Here is a 19,062-nt window from a genome sequence, read left to right as displayed (position 1 = left end):
TCTTTTAACCTTAGTCCTGTAAGCCTAAAAGATTTTTATCAGTATCTTTACTCTTGCATTTCAGATTAGGCCCAGAGAGATTTAGAGACCTTTTCTGTTTTTTTTACAATTAAAGTCCTATTTGGTACAGTGTACTGAGAGGCTAAGGTAGGATTGTGACCTCAGTGTCTTCTAATGAGAGTACTTTCTATTTTGCATTTATCAGATGCTAATTATTCATACCAATTGATTGAGGATTTTGGAGTCAGAGACTCACCTGCAGTATTTGAAATACCAGTGGAACTCTACATCAACACAGAATTTATACAGCAGCTGGTGCTAGTCAGAGCTAATGATGGAATTTCAGCTTAATAAAAAGACCCCCAACTGAGCACACTATCTTGAAAAAAGTACACTTATCAAACAGCTTTCAGTCAGTTCAAGAGAGACATCTTAATTGGGAAAAGAAAGAATGGCAGAGGAGTTTGTCATCGTGCCAATTCCAGATCAATAACTGCATGTCTGCTCTTTGGTAGACAGAGCTTTTGCTTTGTATTAAGTAATCACATCTACATCCTCTCCATTTGGAGAAGGAGAGTTTTGTTTCATATAATGGTGTGTAATGATGTCCTCTTTTAATTCACCTCTGTGTCTTCATAGCAAACATGAAATTTAAGATGTAATTATAAAGGTCAATATTATCTTTATTATTTGATTGAATTTTTTGTTTCTTGTAACAGGAGCATAGTGCTTTCAAATCTTTACATGTTTGAAAATTGTTTTGTTGAAATAAAACTGTATGAGCAACATTAAATTATAGTCATTTCACTAACAGAAGAAAATTCTGAACAATGATAATCTGATTGAGATAAGCTTATTTTGGGAAAAAACTTTACAGGACAATCTACTAACAAGAAAGTAACCAACAAGAAGAGAAGCTTTACTTTTGGTGGGAAGAATTTGGAATCCGAAACAAGAAGGCACAATTTCTAAGGCCCAGTTTGTCTGTTTGTTAGAAGGAAGTCACTACTCAACCCATTTTCAGTCAGGAGGATCATTGTGAGTTTGAGTCCAGCCCAGGCTACAAAGTGAGCTTGAGACTAGCCTGAACTACATAGTGAGACCCAGTCTCAAATGCACAAAGACACACACACACACACACACACACGCACGCACACATGCACACACGAAGAGAGAGATAGAAAAAAGAAAGAAAGAAAGAAAACCATACACATAAGCTCCTAGTTACAGATCTTTGCTATTAAGCAAAAGACTCGCCTTGTGCCCCTGGACATGCACTGCAGGACTGGCATTAGACCCAGTCAGATGTCCTCTCCGTCCAAACAGGTAGGATGTGGAAGTCTGCTCAATTTAAGGACCAAGTGGTGGGGATCTAAAATGTATTAGCTCCTCGTCTTGCTCACAATGGGTTGACTAGAGTATGAAAATAGCTTGCACAGGTAACAAAGTCTGCATTTAACAAAAAGCAATTCCTTCGTTGCTACAGAGACTACTCAGTGTTGAAAACATTCTCAACTTCTTTGGGTCTGCTTTGGCATGAAAGACGGTTTTTGCTTTTCTAGAAGCCCTAAATGTATGTTAATTTCCATTGCAAATCTTTTTGAAAGCAGATTTTCCAGTCCTACCAATTTGGGGGAGCAAACTTTGGTTAGACAGGTTATTAGAATTATGTTTTAACAGCATTCATACTGAAGCCATTCTCCTATTCGGATGTTCAACCAGTGGGCAGAACTCCAAGGCACGTGGGTAACAGGGAGTTTGAAGTTATTTTCTCCAAGAGCCTGAAGAGTAGGGATAGAGGGGGTTGGGTTGATGGAAGGTTCTATACTTCGCAGTTCCAACAGACACACAGCCAAAGTGGCAGCCTCTTACAGACACTGAGAAGCTTTGCCTCATGGGTGCCACCCTCTGGGAAGCACCTGCCAGCAGGTGCTGAGAGTTTAAGTCCTCCCTCACATTTGATAGGATAATGATGAACCTCTTTCAATCTAAAGCCTGAATCATAGTCAAGAGGCATTAGTTTGGCATGTGTCCTTTGCCTTATATACTCAAATGCACATTTTCATTGTATTTAGAGATTCCTTACACATGCACTCCATATGCACATCTTTGCATTGATGAATAAATGGAATTACAGCATACATACTATTTTTTGTGTGTGTGACTATTTTTCTTTTAACCTTCCTCGCTTTCCATCTCCTTTCCTGCTGCCTCTATCCCCATGGTATGCACACTATTGAATTAGCATGTATCTCCATATATAGTCTATACAATGTGTATGTAGTCCTAGACTTAGAACTTTTGAGCCATATTTTATAAAAACAGAATTATAACCCTTCCCCCTGATTTTCATCATCACTAAGAAATACCTCAGGGAAACCCCTCCGAGTTGAACGGTGGTACAGTTCTTCATTTTCTACTTTTTCTATAGCACAGGTTACTATGGTTCACTTTGTTTTCAGCTTTTTGACATATTTGACAAAGCTGTGATTAACCTTAGACATGTGTCCCTATGTGTACTGGGGCTTTGTCTATGTAAGTAGATTTCTCAAAATATGAATTCTAAGGCAAAGAAGTGTAATAAATTTGAATTTTAATAAATGTTTTAGGTAGTTTTCCAAAACACACTCAGTTCTCATTTCTACCAGCAATAGGGATGGCATCATTTTCCCCTGGATCCATACCAAGAAGAATAATATTAGTCTTTTATTTTTGCCAGACCGAGAGGTTTAAGTTTCATTCTTATTGTTATTTTCATTTTCCTAACTACTAATGAGTTTAAATATCTTTTTGTAAATTTAAAAGCTGTCTGGTTTTGTTCCTCTGCAAGTTGACTATTTTTCCTTTGGGTTATATGTTAGAAGAGTTTATAAATTAATCTTGTATTTTTATTTCATGTTAAAATAGTTTTTCTAAAATGTATTTCATTTTGTTATTATTTAAAATACATATATCATAATATAGCTAAATATACAGTATACTGTGATGCCTTGGTTCACAAATGCTTTTATTTGCAAAGAAGTTGATTTGCAAACAGAAGTGTTTGGCAAAATTTTGGTTTTGTTTGCAAGCTCTGCACTGGGTGACAAACACAACAGTGGTGGCCATCCTTCCTGCACATACATGAACGTGGCCATCTTTTCCAAAATGGTGGAATGAATTAAGTTCTTGAACTGAGGTACATCACTGTACATCATTTTTTTCCTGTACCAGGGATTCAACCCACGAGTGCTTTAACCACTGAACTACATTCTGATCCCATTTTTTATTTTGAGACAGGGTCTCACTAAGTTGCCTCAGTAGGACTTGAAGTTGTGATCTTCTTGTCTCAGTTCCCCGGAGTACTGGGAGACACCATGTGTCACCGTGGCTGGCACAGCTTTGCTTTTATCTAGTTTCTCCATTTACTGTTTTAATTATGGAGCCTTCCCCATGTATCCTCATTTTTGAAGTATATCTTTTTTTTCTTTTGTTTGTGCAGGGATTAAATGCAAGGCCTGTGTTCTTAAGCACATGATCTACCATTGAGCTATATATTCAGCCTAATTCTTCTATTCTTATTTTTTAAATTTTAAAATGAAAAAAGAATAAAAATTATTAATCAGAATTTCAAAACAAAATAATAGATTAACAATGATTATTATTTCACATTGTTAGCCTTAAAGTAGTTTCTTAGAAACCGTCAACAGAGTGAGAAGAAACCATCAACAGAGTGAGAAGGAAAAATTACTAGCCACCCCTCAGACAAAAGACTTCTATCTAGAACATCTGAAAAATTGGAAGAAATTAGGCTCCCCAAATTCAAAGATTCAATTCAAATATAGACATCTAAGATGAATACATACTTCTCAGACCAAGAAATACAAATGGCAAATAAATACATGAAAAAATGTTCAACATCACAGGTCATTTGAGAAATATAAATTGAAACAACACTAAGATTTTGTCTCACACCAGAGAGAATAGATTTTATCAAGAAATAAACCAATAATGACTGCTGATGGGGTTGTGGAGAAAAAAGAACCCTTCTCCACTGTTGGTGGGAGTATAGACTGGTACAACAACTGTGGAAATTAGTGTGGAGATTCCTCAAAAAAGTAGGATTGGAGGTCCCATCAATCAAGCTATTCTTCTGGGTATTTTCCAGAAGAATTGAAAATATCATATCACAGCAATATATGTGCTCCTATGTTTATAGTAGCACAACTTAGAATAGCCTGATCTTGGAAACGAGCTAAATGTCCATCAACCCAGAATAGACAAAAAAGTGGTATTTTTCTACAATGGAATGTTACTCAGCTATAAAGAAGAATAAACTTACTTAAGGCTTTTATAGATAAGTGGATGCAACTTCAGATCATACAGACAAGTAAAAAAATCACCATATTGTCTCCCTAGTGTAAAAAGCAGAAAGAGTAAGTAATATTCAAAATATACAATAGCTATTGTGAAAGTGAAAGGGTGAAGAAACTGCTCAAAAGGAAAGAACAATTGGGATGGGGAAAAAGAGAGAAGAAAGAAGGGAAACAATTTATATATTTATATATGTATATGTATATGTATATGTATATGTATATGTATATGTATGATGGACAATTATATCTTTATAAGTTTTTAAAGTTCCTGAAATTTTTTGTATTATTTTTGGATATTTGCCTCATTTTCATATTTTGTAATTTCAACTTGACTTTTCTATGCCATTTAAAAACAATCAATACTTGCCTCTGAGTTTGATTATCATCCATAAATTCTCATATAGGGATCTATTTCTGGCTCTTACATTCTGATCTATTGTTTTTTTTAGAGTTTCTGTGGTAAACTCTGATATGTGATAAAACATTGTCTTTTTAATCCCTCTTTTCCCCTTTTTATATAAAAGTTATTGTTCAGGGATTTCTTTATGGAAACTCTAAGATCAATCAGCATAAATAGAAGTTATGTGTTCCTCCTACAGGAGAGTTCTAGCATCCAGCGTGTGATCTGCCTTATTCTCTTTTCCTGCCTTGGAGATAACAGAAGCACTCCGTGAGCATTTCTTTTGGCCTGGATCTGTAAGTGACAGTGATGAGTAGAACCACCCAGGTTAGGCTCACAGAATAAGTGAGACACCTTGGTTATGTGAGTCGCAGAGATTGTGAGGTGATTGTAACAGCGATATCACCTGATTTGCTCCTTCTGATGAGACTACTGCAGCTTAAATCAGATCATATATACAGAAACACACACCTAAAGTCAGAAACCAAGTTATAGACTAATGCGCATTAGCCAAGATCATTAAGCTATTTCGTCACGACACTGAAACACAGGCGGTACCTTCTGGTTGTATGGTTTGATTTCAGATAGTTAAGAAAATGCAGGTTCTAAATATCTGCCCTGCCTGCTTACCATTGCCCCTTTCAGCAGTTCAAAATTAGTATTTTGTAATTTCATGCCTGTAAAAATGCAAATGATGATGACAGTCCGTTAATATAAAGAAGAAAGAGTTTTTAAGAAAGTAATTTTTATCAAAGTTTGTAAACTGGTAACCCATGGGCCAAACTTGAACCATAAATGTGTTTTGTTTTTATCACAGTGTTTAAAAAAATCGAAATCACACACACACACACACTTTCGTCTTCTCTTTAAGAAGCTAGAAGGTCTTAGAAGTTTAAAATTATATTTCTGCATGATTGAAATTTCTGGAGCCAAGAAACTGCACAAGCCAGCTCACCAAAACCCCTGCCCCTGCCCCACCCCATGTGGTTTACAACCTGTCCACTGACTCCTTTGCATTTCCTACCAGTCCACAGCTGCTTAAGAACATATGACTCCTGGGTGTTTATAGTGAAAGGGAGGAAACTTTGATTATTTCTTCAGCAGTAGAGTGATCTTCATGTACAAAAAAAGAAACATTGGAATAGAGGGGAAAATGAGGTACTGATACAAACACTGGCCAAGGAAGAGGTATTTCTTGCCCTGCAGAAAAGAATAAAAATAGATCTTTGATACCTCAGGCACAATTTTCATCATCAAATCAGTTATAGACCACACAGGCTAATTAATTCTCTCAGCCCTCTCATAGGATGAGAATTCCAGAAACAAGGTTAGTTAGAAAAATGAACTTAAAGAAACATTTGCAAAATCTCTTGTCATCTGTGAAGAATCTTAACAAGCTTCTGAACTGTCATTAAAATCTGCAAATGGAACCTCTCTCATCTTGTTCATTTAGGAAAGGAGATCATAGGAGAACCAGGATTGGATAGAAAGGTCTAGAATCTAGATTGCTCAGTGTATAATTCCTATGGAATTGGATGAGCATTATCTAAAACCCATCGCACTCATATCCCTTGAAGTCCCTCTTACATTAATCACATTCATCATTTTGGCTCCATTTTCATTAACAGAGAAAACATCTTCATGTCACCACCACCTTAGGGTCTGTTAACTGGCCCAGTTTTTGAAGGCACAATCGCCCATTACAAATATGCCTCTTGTTACACATTCACCCAGGGAAACAAAAACAGCCTTTACAATTGACTGTGACCTTACTCCAGATTTCCATGGTACTTGATCACTATTTCATTAAAGTCCTAATTTAATTCAAGACTTGGGAACCATGAGTGAGCATCAGATACTGCTCTGAAGTGGAAAGGGTGTCTTCAGAATGATCTGGCACTCACAGGTCGGAGAGCTGGGCATTCCAGGATTTTCAGCGAAGTGCTGTGTTTTCATTTGTGTGTTTTCTTCATTTTTTTCTTTGTTGTTGCTGCTGAGGATTCCAAGATCGTGAAGAATTGGCTGAGAAAGGAGAAATGTGAGAGACCGCCTCAAATCAGAAATAGGGACTCTTCCATTGGCATTTTTTTAGTACTCTTCACTGCATTAGCATGGATAAAATATTAAAATAATTTATTCTTCAAATATGATGAAGATCGTTATCATAAATCTGCTGTATAATGCCAGATGGAATAAATACAGTACATAAGTGAGTTTCTTTCTATTTTCATTCTATTTATAGAGAAGACATTATTTTTGGATTCTGGGTTGATTTCTTTAAAAAAAAATACACTAGAAACCCTCTGTAAATGAAAGGAATGTGTATAGTATGCAAATTCAAAGTGTGCTGTCCTCATTTACCCAGTGGAATTCAAAATAAGCCCCAACTTGTGAACATATTAAAGCAGATTGAAATGGATATTAGTGGGATTTGTAAGGAGAAGCACTCCAGTCAGTCAAACACGCTATGTGCGAGAACTTTGATAATGTTGTTTTACTGATAATTACCTGCCGCCTGTCACCTCAAAGTGGGATTTCATGCAGGTTCCAGTATTTAAATATTGTGTTCAGAGCCAAGCCTGCAAAGACACTTCTACCAATCTGGCTATGTCCATTTTATTTCACAATTATCTGTGTCTTTCTGCATGCGAAGTGATGCAGTTAACTCCCCTTTAATTGTGTTTGAACTGTGTGTGTGAGAGAACATCAATATTGCGCTCCCTTTTCCCTGATCTGGATCTGGTTCTGCCACCCACTGTTCCTTGCCAGATGTCAACAGACACCAGAATTACTAGAAAGTAGCACTAGCATGAATATTCATCCGACCTCACAAACTAGATGCTGGGCAAAGCACACACCTCACATTTACATCACCTCACGATACTTTAAGGAAGGGCCAACTTCTCTGGTCTTCATGGGCTGTCGGTGCCTGCCGGTCTTCCAGCCCTACAGAGAACTTTCTTTTCTTTGCCACGGCCCCCCACTCATTCACTCCCCCCCCCCATACTGAACTCCTAATTAAATTTAACAGTTTCAAGAGTTTAAACTGTATACCTTTTTAATTGTCTCCTACTTTGTATTGGCTGATGCACAAGTCTGAAAATGGATATTACAGCTTTTTATGATATAATATCACCCTAATTGGTGCTTCATAGGCCGTGGCTGAATTCTTTTCAATTAAGCTCTAACATACAGTCACTGTTTCTCTCTGCAAATGCTGGAAAGCCATTCACAAGAGAGGACTGGTACTGCACAATTCCGAAGTACCTTAATGTGTCAAAAATGTTTTGTGAAGAAAGCTACACTGTAAATGCAATCACCTACATTGGTGTTCCCATTGTTAACTGGGAGTGAAAGTATTGCTAATTGTCCTGCGTTTTAGCTGGGTTTTTAAAGCATTATGTAGTAAGTACACCGGAGGGTCAATTTGTGAAGTGAAATACTTAGCATGCAAAGCGTAATACAAGATGCTGTGTAATACTTGACCTCTCAGCATAATAAATGTAGCAGTGAAACGCTGTGCATTCAGCACTCACTGAATAGAGCCTTCGCAGTGGAACAAAACCAGAAAATGTTCTCTTCATTCCTTTTTTTTTCCACTAAGCGAAAATTATTCTTTATAATGGCCATTGCAGCAATTAGCTGGCATTTGGTAGAATAAATGTGCAGAAATAGCAATTTCTTATTTTAAATGAGATTTTGTATGGAGCCTGCAAATTACTTGAGGTATATGAATAATTGTGCCTTAGCTTTATACTACAGAATAGGGTGTGGGTGGGTATAAAGATTTCCTATTTGCAGTTAAATGTTTAGACATTTTATTATTTTAATTTCACTCACAGTCTGCCTGGATTGACCCTGCCTTCCATTGATCATTTCATGTGCGCCTGGAAGCAAGTGTGCAGATGGCGGGAGACTCCCAATTAGTGCACCATGCTTTTTTATGAATGTGACATGTGAGTGCAATCAGGTTCCCCGTGGAGGCAATGGCAGTGTTTAGAGCTTGGGATCCTAAATCAATACAATTTAATAATCTGTGTGAACACTTATCAATATTCTCTGTGGTCAAATGCAATTGGAAACTTCATTAAATTTTTATCCAAAGTTTTTTTTTACCTTATTGAAATGCATTCTTCCAGGCATTCATGATTCATCTAATTAGCTTTAAGTAGGGTATTTTTTTCTATCTCTCTCTCAAAGTGATTCAGTTAATTATGTCCATATATTCATAATTATAAGGGGGATGAGTTGGGTAAAACTGAAATCATGAAATCTGCAGAGATAGTCTATGAGGTTTAGATTGTGGAATACAAAAAAGGGATGAGTAAAATTACCAAAGCAGAGAAATCTTTTAATTCCCCTCACCCCACCTCACCCCAACTGCTTTCTCACAGGGTTTTGTGTATCAATTTATTCACTGATTTGTAAACCAGCAACTTCCAAAACTTGTTTTTGAGACAACACATAGTGAATAAGCTAAAAAGCAAACACTACAGATGCTAAGAACATTTCATTAATGCCTTCACATGTGATTTTTTAATTTAAAAACACTTCAAGATAATATATGGTCAATTAAAAGTTAACTATTTGAACAGCTAAAAAGAAAAGTTTCTTTCACCTGCTGACCACCAGTCACAAGTTCTTGCAGATGAACCACTTCAGCAGTTCCTTATGCTTTCTTTTTTCACGTTTTAAGTCCTTCTTATTCCAGTCCTGCACACATTTTACTTGCACACTTTCTGCATAATATCTAAAACTGCAAGAACTCACAGTTTTTCCCCATGCAACTTTTCCAGCACAAGAATATATTTTTGTCTTTAACTTTATGCTATTTGGATTATTTTTTCATGCAGTTAAAGAGCCCTAGTTTTCATTTTGCCTAAAACCTAAGCTTTATGAGGCAGGGACTGGCTACCAGTCCAGGGTGGCCCTGAATTTGCAGTGATGCTCCTGCTTCAGCCTCCCGAGTGCTGTAGTGATATTACAGGTGTGCACCAGCAGGCCCAGCTCACATTACACATTTGACTAAAACTAATTTTCTATCATTGAGTCTTGCCAAAAATTCTGCCAAATTTTATAACAGCAGCATCCATTATCAAATGATGCAGTTCATCTGTAAAATCTAATCTGTGTTACCATAAAATCAGGACTATTCTCAAACTGTTGCTGCTAATTTAATCTGAATAAGCTGATGTTGTCACATAGCAAGCAAATGCAGTCCTTCACCACTCTAAAAACAAGGATTGTCAGCCAGCCATGCTCCTTCACCACAAGCCCTCAGGTCAGTAATGGGTCACTAAATTACTATTTTTCCTTGATGATCCTCCTTGAGGTCTTCAGAAAATTGCATAGTCAGTAACTACCCAGGAAGGACCCCACGTAATTCCTGTCTCATTTGAATTCCTCACAGTTGTTTTGCAGGGGGACAAATGATAAAGCATAACCATAGTGCTAATATTTGAAATGGTTTACAGTAGATCCAAGAAGCTGGCCAACAATAAAATGTCAGTCTTAAAATTACATATATGGGATAAAAGAATGTGAGTTATAACATTTTTGTAATTATTTCTTTCTGAAATATTTTTGTGGAAGCTTTCTAAAGGAGAAGTGGTTATTGAAGGACAAAACTTCCTTCGCATCTTTGTAGGACACACGTGGGTTCTCTATAGATAACTCTATTAGTGAAGATACTGGTATGTTACAATATACAGAGAAACATCAACTGTGTTTTCATATTATTGTTACTAAGAATAAAGTCACAGGCATGGTGATCTCTTGAACAATTCACTGTAATCATCTAAAAATTCACCATGTCACTGAAAAGCAAGCAAATAGCTTCAACAATAGTTCACAAAACAAAAGAGGACGGGGGTTAGAAGTGCAGTAGAGCACTTGCCTAACGTGGGTGAGGCCCTGGGTTGGAACCCTGGTGCCACCAAAAAAAAAAAAGACACATACAGTGGAAATCTGTTGTATGCTACACTGTCAGTCTCAGCAAGAAGTTTTGCATCATTGGCATAATATTCTCCAATACCCTTGATGGAAATATTTACCACTGTATAATCTTCCTCTTTAAAAAACTGAATATAAACCCTACATAGGGTTGCTGTCAGTGTTGTGTGTATGTGTTAAAAGAAAATATTTCTTTTTCGGTTGCAAGGAAACTTCTTAAGCGAGAGCCTCACTGTAATTCACCCACATGGGCTGCCTTCACCTTCTCTGTGTATCCTTGGTGCCCTCCACGCTGCCTTTGCCTGGGCTGCATCTCCCTGCTGGTCATCTTTCTCTTCTTTGAAGATCTACATAACTCTCCACGAAGCTTTTCTTGCTGTCCTAGCTGGAAGGCATTGCTTGCTCTCCCTTCTACACCAGAGGAGCAATTTACTTCCTTACCTTTTTAAAAAAAATTGATAGTAAGAGTTGAACACAGGGCATTTGCATTAAGCTGCAAATATATATATACATGGAGAGAGAAAGAGAGAGAGAGAAAGAAAGTCTGGCCAGGCTGGGCTTGAGTTTGCAGTCATCCTGCCTCAGCCTCCCAGAATGCTGGGATTACAGGTTTGAGTCACTACACCTGCCTCCTACTGCTGGAGTTTGTGAATATTTTACAATCCCTGCTGGACCGTAGGTTTCCTGTGAGTGGGATCCGTGTCTGAGGAAATTTCAATGCCCTACACACTGTGAGCATACACTAAACACTTTTTGAATAAATGTTATACCCAGCGATTGAGTGGATAGACTAGTAAAAGTTATTTGCGAAAAAACATTTTTTAGTGATTATTATATATGGTGAGGTGCCCCACACAACCATGGAAATGTGGATATTCCAGGAATGACTCTACTGTGTAGAACACAGCTCTATAGTCTGCATTTTAAATTTTCCCCCCCCAGCATTAGAGACTAAACCCCAGGCCTCATGCATATAAAGCAAGTGCTGTCACCACTCAGCCACATGTGCACCCCTAGTGGATCTTTTCTAATGTTCTTAACAGTTTTCAGATGGCAATTTTCACCACTTTGGATTTGTCTGGATTAAAGATAAACAGGCCAGCACCTCAGTTGGGATCTCTTTTCTTCCCATCAAGGCTACTATGCAAAGCAATTAAATGTATAATTTAGTAACATTTCAACAATCTCTCAATCAATGCACAGTCTAGGCTTGGACTCTGGTGATCTTGAATAAGCTGTGTGATATTACTAAGCCTTGTTTTCTCCATCTGTAAAGTGGGGATGATGATGGTTGTTTTAAGGGTTAGAGATGAAAGTGCCTACATGTGTAGGAAAGTGTTGTTGCAAGTAGAACAGACAAAAAGTATTTCTAACATGCTTATTAGAAAAGGAGCCCCTTTCCCATCTGTCAATAGAGGACCTTAATAAATGGGCAAATTAATAAAGAGAATGGTGTCCCCTTTTGTCCTCCACAACTGTGCAGGATGATCCAGTATCTCAGTGATGGTAATTACGATGAAAGTGGAGCCTTCTTATCTTCAGCGGCCTGAAAAGGTTCTGGCTCTGTTCCTGTATTCTAAGTTCTGAGGCATCAGCCTACTTTTGTCAACTTATATCTGATTGTGTTACAATGTTCTAAAAATACTTCTGGCTCTATTACTAGTCATTTGTACGACGCAATAGGAACCTAGATCCAGTATCTCTGTATACCCACTGCTTATTAAGGGTATGATAGATAGTAAGTACTCAATAAAACTGGCTTAGTCAATAAGCTAATTATGCATTCTCCACCACACTTTAGCTACTTGTTTCTTCTCAGCACACCCAAGAGGCGGCAAACTTACTTGTAGTGTCAGAAAAAAATACCATACCCACACAAAGTGAAAGCTTATTCACATACAATCAGGAAATCAATTATTGAAAGATGGTGCCATTGAAGAAACTGTCTTCTCTTTTACAAGTAGGCATTAAATTGTTTAAATAATTATTTTTAAACAATGACTGTCAGATAACACAGATTCCTACTAAAGACTGTGAATCTCTAGGAAACCAAAGGAAATTCTGCATAATGTACCAGATGATAGATATTTGCCATCTCCTTGTACTAGAGAGACAATGATAACTATCTTTTGCTTTTGGCTACTTCCCTGGATGGGATTCCTGAAAAGTGATCAGAGTAGGAAATAATTGCAGCTTTACCTCTACTGAATTCTGTGAAGTGTGTGGGAGGGGCAGCTGAAGAACAATAGAAAGCTGAGGTGGGGATATGGAGCAGACTTCGTTAGGGAGGCCAGGTCTGGAGAGCATGGTTAACTAAGCAATGCTGATGGCTCGATATTCTATGAAGAGGGATGACATGACTACATCTCTCCATGCCTGAGGAAGGACACACAGATGACCAAGAGCCAGGCTTTCACCTGAGAAGGCAGCCACATGTGAACAAATGAGATGGTGCCTGAACCCACTGGGACCTGGGACTCTAGAGCCTTGAGGCCCAGGAAACCCCAAGACTTAGCATGCTCAAAGTGAGTCCAAGAAGATTCCTAGAGCCCAGAACATGGCTCTGGGATGGACTTCTCCTTGGTGATATAGGACATAATAGGAGGAAGGTGACAGCAAGTTCCCTAGTCCTGACACAAAATTCCCAACATGAAGGAGAGAGTAAGACTGAACAACTCACTCAGAGAAATAGGTCACTCCCAGCTGGTAAACCGCAAGTTTATCTGTTTAGTATTTCTACTAGTGGTTCTCAAATTTTAGTATGCAAAATTACCTAACAGGTTTATAAAAATACATGTACCTGGATCCTGTACTCTATGATTACAATGTTGTGGGTTTGGGGTAGTCTCCTACATTCCACATTTTACATAGTACTCAAAAAAGGTTCTTATGTCCCTCACTGGAGGGGCAAAGCCTATGAAAATAACCCTGACTGAAGCAAATGCTTGGAGACCTGATATTCTATGGGATTATTTAAGGTAAAATCTAGCAATACTATTCTCTAAGAATGCTCATTTTGGGAAAGCTGGTGATAGTTGGCAATGCCTGTGACTATGGTAAAATCCTCCCTGTACTCTTTTAACATGTATTTCAAATAAAACTATGAGACAGGACTGCAAGTGGGTGAGATGGGAGTTCACTGTGTCCCCTAATGCTCTCAGCTGGGAAGGTCCTCCTAGCACACTCTGCCTCAGGCAGGTGGAATTTACCCCTTAGCTTGACAGATCAATGTCTTGTGATGAAATGCAGAGTAGTCTCAGTGTCTAACAATGAATCATTCATTCATGCTGTAGTTGTAGAGAATTCTCTAGATGTGCACTGTGGTTTAGGCTTTGCTAATGCTTCTCTCTCTTCTTGAGAGCCTCCCCTACTCACCTGAGCATTGCTCAGTTAACTATGCTACACCAGACCTGGCCTCCCTCATGAATTCTGCTCCCCTGCCGGCATCATGATCCTGTCAAACGTGGGTCCTAGATTACTGTTTGTCATTTCCATTTATGAACTCCTTAGGGGCAGGAATTGTGTGGTTTTGATGTAGCTTTTTTGTCTGTTTGGTTGTTGTTTTTTTGTTTTTGTTTTTTTTTTGTCTTTTTCCTTTTTATTGGTACCAGGTATCGAACTCATGACTGACTGCCTGCTTGCAAGGCAGGCGCTTATGCCACTGAGCTAATTCCCCAGCCCTGTTTGGTTGATTTTTAGCTCTAAAATCTTAAAAAATGATTTTCTGAAATGACGCTTAATCATATTTAGCAAACTTACTAGAGAGGACATTTTTCTGTTCGTAACATATACAGCAAATTGTATTGGGTAAAATGTTTTAACAGGTTTTGGTGGTTTCTAGGAAGTTCAGCTGATTAATTTTGTCTTCATAATGCTAATTTAAGGATGTTCTATGGTTGAGAGTTAGGGGTCATAGGATGGTTTTTGCCTTTTGTAGTATATATTTACAATTCAGGAAAGGGTACCTAAAAGTCAGTAAGCAAGTAATCCTCATAAGAATGTAGCTCAGTGATAAAGCGATTGCCTAGCTCACGCTCAGCACCATTGCACTACAGAAACAAACAAACAAACAAGCAAATAAACAAAATCTTTCCTTAAGATTAGTATTCTAATTCTAATTTAAGTATGATATTGCTAAAGAAGGGTTTAGAGCAACTAAATCAACATGAAATGCACAGGTATTTGGATGTTAATTACTAGTCATGCACAATGAAAGTTGATATGCCATTTGAGGTATTGGTGAAAGAATGTAAAAATGATTAAAGATGAAAGAAATTCTAAATGATATTCAAAAAGTTGAGAAAAAGTCCTGATTCAATTGGAAGAATCTCATCTCATGTATAATGTTAAAATTTAAAATTTTAATTGCTAGAGACAAAAATTATGCCCACCATGCCCCCAAATAATTATAAAAAATATTGATTATGAGTTATAATTGGAGAAAAATTAGAAAATTACAGAAATTAGAAGTAGCTGAATATAAAATGGCCGCTTTTTATTTTCCAGTAAGGAGAAATTGAGATAGCTTTCCCTGGCTGTAGTGCATCAAAAGATTTGAAATGAAAGGGGAAATATATATTCAAAGATGCAAAGAGGAAAGGACAAGGATCAGAGGGATTGGTATGAGGAAGGGAATATGCAACTTCAAATCAATTTACACATTGCTATAACTCTAAATTTGCAAAAAAATTAAAAATTAGTCAAAAACCCTAACAACACTAAAAGTGAGAAGACTGAGAAATTAGGTAGGTGGTAATGAAGTAAGGTGCCAGCTCTCCCTTGTGTATCCTGCATACCTTCTGTCCACTCTGGTCACAACCTGATCAATAGACCTCACAGAAATTAAAATTTTTAAAGTTGATAAAAACAATCTTGTAAGTGCAAAGTAGTTGACAAAGCTGTGAATAACTTTAAAAAATATTTTTAAGAAAAATAATTAATTTTGGACAAAAACATGAAATATTTTATGAATATAAAATGTTTTCAAGCAGAAAAAAGAATGGTGGTTTTCAGAGACTTGAGGGCGCAGAGGGAGAAATGGTGAAAGGAGAAATGTTGACCCAAAGATACAATATTTCAGCTGAACAGGAGGAATAAGTGTTAGTGATCAATTATACACACATCATGACTATAATAAACAATGCATTGTGTATTTCAAGATTGATTAAAGATTAGATTTTAAGTGTTCCTATCACAAAAAATAAGCACATAAGGTGGTGGATATGTTATTTATTCTAAAATATAAAAATGTATCAAAGCATTACATTATACCACAAATATACGCAATTCTTGTCAATTAACAATAAAAGAAAAGTTATTCATAAGAAGAGCAAACTATCTTTAGCCTTTAAAATATTAACTTTTCTTCAAAATACTGCTATAAAGCACAAAAGAAAACTGGGGGGATGGATGGGTGGATGAGTGTACGGATGGATGGATGGATGGATGGATGGATGGATGGATGGGTGGATGGATGTATAAATTGTTCAGGCTGAGGGGGCTCAGGAGGAAATAAGACCAACAGAGTTCTTGGCTTCACGGAACTCCTGTTCTAGTATAAGGTGTGTTATAGCTCAACTATTTTCTGTTACTCATAATATAATTATAATGCAACTTCTACGTGTTGTACTCATTCTTAGACTACAAAAACAGGTGAACTTTACTGTTGCACTACATTAGGGGACCATTTAGATATAAATCTAACTTCATTCCGCAAACAATAAAAACTCTTTTTCAAGTAGGCCAGAGTGAGGCCGTACCACACAGGGTTGTTTGACAGTCACATTTCTAATAAAATGTTTGAAACTCCGAAGGTAAATTCCATTGCGCGTGACATTCCCATTGCACTCTGTGCTGAAGTGATTGTCAAACAGACTTGAGAGAGGCAGGCAGAGCAGGCGGAAGAGCCTGGCAGCCCACTCAACCCATGAATCAGGAAGGAAGCGCTCAGGGAAAGATCACCCCAGGAAGCCACAGCAGGCTAAAGGCCTTTTTCTTTTCTTTTTTTCTTCTGTCTCTTCAATTCACCTCCTTGTGGATGATCAGAAAGGAAAGGAAATGAGGTGGAGGTGAGTCCATCCAAGCCAGAGTGGACAGAAGGTATGCAGGGTACGCAAGGGAGAGCTGGCACCTTAGACACGAAACACGTTGTCCTGAGCTCTGTGGAACCAGTACAGTAAGCACAAGAGGCTTTTCCTGTGCAGTGAGTTGGAATTAAACATGCTAATTTGAAGTCTCTTTCAAGTATTTTGTTTAACTCTATTGGCCTTTAATTCCTTTATATTGCATCTTTTAATGTAATGTTATTTATATATGAAGCATGTTATGCTTATTAACCAATGTACAAAAATCTAAAGTACAGATTTTCTGTAATGGGCTAATTACAGGACTTTAAAGCCACCTACTGAGTTTTGCTGAGCTTCACAACAGGTTCACTGAACTGGATAAATTTATTCAAACGTGTGGAAATGAACCCCATTCTATGTGCAATGGTACTGGGAAAACACGCAAATTATACCTCAATACCAGTTTAATGGGTCAAACAGTGAACCTGAATACTGAACTTATCTACATCTTAAAATAGCCGGGAAGCCTGTGGCAAGAAGAGGAAATGCCCTTCCGAAGGAGTTTCTCGCTGTTTGTTGTAAACAGTGCCAATAAAACAATAAGCCTGGCAATTAGGAGCGAATTCATGAAGCTCAGAAAACAGAGGTGGTTGCCTTTCAGTGACCTTTGAAAATACACAACTTTCATAACCGGACCCAGGAGTGGAAGGGAGGGATGAATGCTCGGCAAACATGAGTCTCAAGCACAGCCTTTCATCTTCTCCATGGACAACAAGAGGCGTATTTTCTCGTGTCATGGTTTAGGAGGAATTCAGCACAGAGTGTTCAGTGAGTAATATAAACAAGGTATAAACATGGGTGGAATTAAACATTCTCTTCAAACCAGTTCCCCCACCCCAGTACCATCAAAACAAGGGTGATTTTTCAATCATGCTAGAATTATTTCTTCATTAATTCACTCTCAGATTTTTTTTTTTTTTTTTTTTTTTTGCATTTGAGAGCTCTGGAGGACATTAGAGTTAAGCTCCATAGTGTTATTAATCTATTATGAAAATACAAATGGGAGGGAAAGAAAACAGAGACGGAGATGGAACAGCCGGGTCAGCAGCAGAAAAAACGAAAACAAAATCCTATTTCCTATGTTGCACTAAAGTAGTTTTTCAGGTAGATACTTCACACATGCACACATGCACACACACTCATACGTGATCATTCCTATGCCTGAGCTAAAGACAGACATTGCTTTTATTCTTTACTAGGTTCCTGTTGCGGTGATCCATTAATTTTGTCATGAAAGGCAAAAGAATGTAATTTCCAAGCCTGCAAAAGTTCTAGTCTTACCCTCAGGGCACCTCACTTGCAGGGTACAGTGTGCCCCTCCCCACATACACACACGAAGTCAACCTAATTCAGGGAGACGCGGCTGTGCCTCGTTCTGGAAGCAGCCGGACTGGGTTTTTGAAGCACTCTCCGCCACCGCCACGTATACCAATAAAAAAAAAGAGTCATGCAGGAAATGAGGTGTGACGCAGGCCAGCTTCGCCAAGACTCTGGACCAAGAAATAAGAATTTAAATATGAAATACTAAAATTTCACACATGACTGAAAGAAAATAAATGGCGTACCATTGAAAGCAGTTGAGGTAATTAATCAATGCTGTGTTTGTACATATCATTAAATATATTATACTCCGTTTAGATTTGATTTCTATGCTCCTTTTATAAAGAGTTAAAAGAAAATACATTTGAATTCACGCTGATACTGAAAACATGCTCCTAGCTTCTAGTTTTTTGGATTTCAAATCATTTCCATTAACAAACAGCTATTTGCCCTCTAATAAAATATGTCATTATGCTTTATTCACATTGCACAAAAGAATCACGGAAAAATCGCCCCAATGATGGCCAATAATTACACATTTTGCTCCTGTGCTAGCGATGAAGAAATCTGTTCATTGGAGAAAGCAGGTGCTGGGGCATCAAGCTAATAGTCAATGTGTGCCGTGGTAATTAGCCACTGCGATTGCTAAAATTAACAATTAGCTAACATGCAATTCTCTTTTTTGCAGGCTGCAGTTTACTTTGTATAATCCTTGCATGTTCTTAGTAATTACTCTGACAGCTTATTATTTTTATTTTTTCGGGTTTGAACACAGCTTTAACATTTGCATCGGGCGACCCAAATGTTCAACAGGCAGAAGCGAAACAACTGCTTGACTAGGCATATTTCAGAGGCGCACATTTGGTTGTTTTCTGAACTTTTCATTGTTGGGGAGGGGAGCGGTCAGGGT

The 19,062-nt window shown here is 37.7% G+C and overlaps 2 long non-coding RNA genes across 5 annotated transcripts in view; one reads left to right on the top strand and one right to left on the bottom strand.

Annotated features, from left to right (window-relative positions):
- LOC106028077 (uncharacterized) overlaps window positions 1–4,766 on the top strand; it is a 56,381-nt gene extending 51,615 nt beyond the window's left edge. For all 3 annotated transcript variants that reach the window (XR_010046721.1, XR_010046722.1, XR_010046720.1), the window contains one exon: window positions 206–4,766. This is a non-coding gene — a long non-coding RNA (uncharacterized LOC106028077). The remainder of the gene's footprint in view (window positions 1–205) is intronic.
- The window catches only part of LOC111757380 (uncharacterized), a 153,161-nt gene that overhangs the window by 851 nt on the left and 133,248 nt on the right, over window positions 1–19,062 (bottom strand). The window contains exon 4 of one of the 2 annotated variants that reach the window (XR_002791743.2): window positions 5,448–6,777. The exons of the other annotated variant lie outside the window; for it this stretch is intronic. This is a non-coding gene — a long non-coding RNA (uncharacterized LOC111757380). Of the gene's footprint in view, window positions 1–5,447; window positions 6,778–19,062 lie in introns of those variants that run through there. 2 annotated transcript variants of the gene reach the window in all.

The sequence above is a fragment of the Cavia porcellus genome, unplaced genomic scaffold (genome assembly GCF_034190915.1).
Source record: "Cavia porcellus strain 051 isolate PalLab524CR breed Dunkin Hartley unplaced genomic scaffold, mCavPor4.1 scaffold_1, whole genome shotgun sequence".
NCBI classification, from domain to species: Eukaryota; Metazoa; Chordata; class Mammalia; order Rodentia; family Caviidae; genus Cavia; species Cavia porcellus.
The sequence above is the reverse complement of the archived record's forward strand: the minus strand, read 5'-3'. Positions and strand labels throughout refer to the sequence as shown.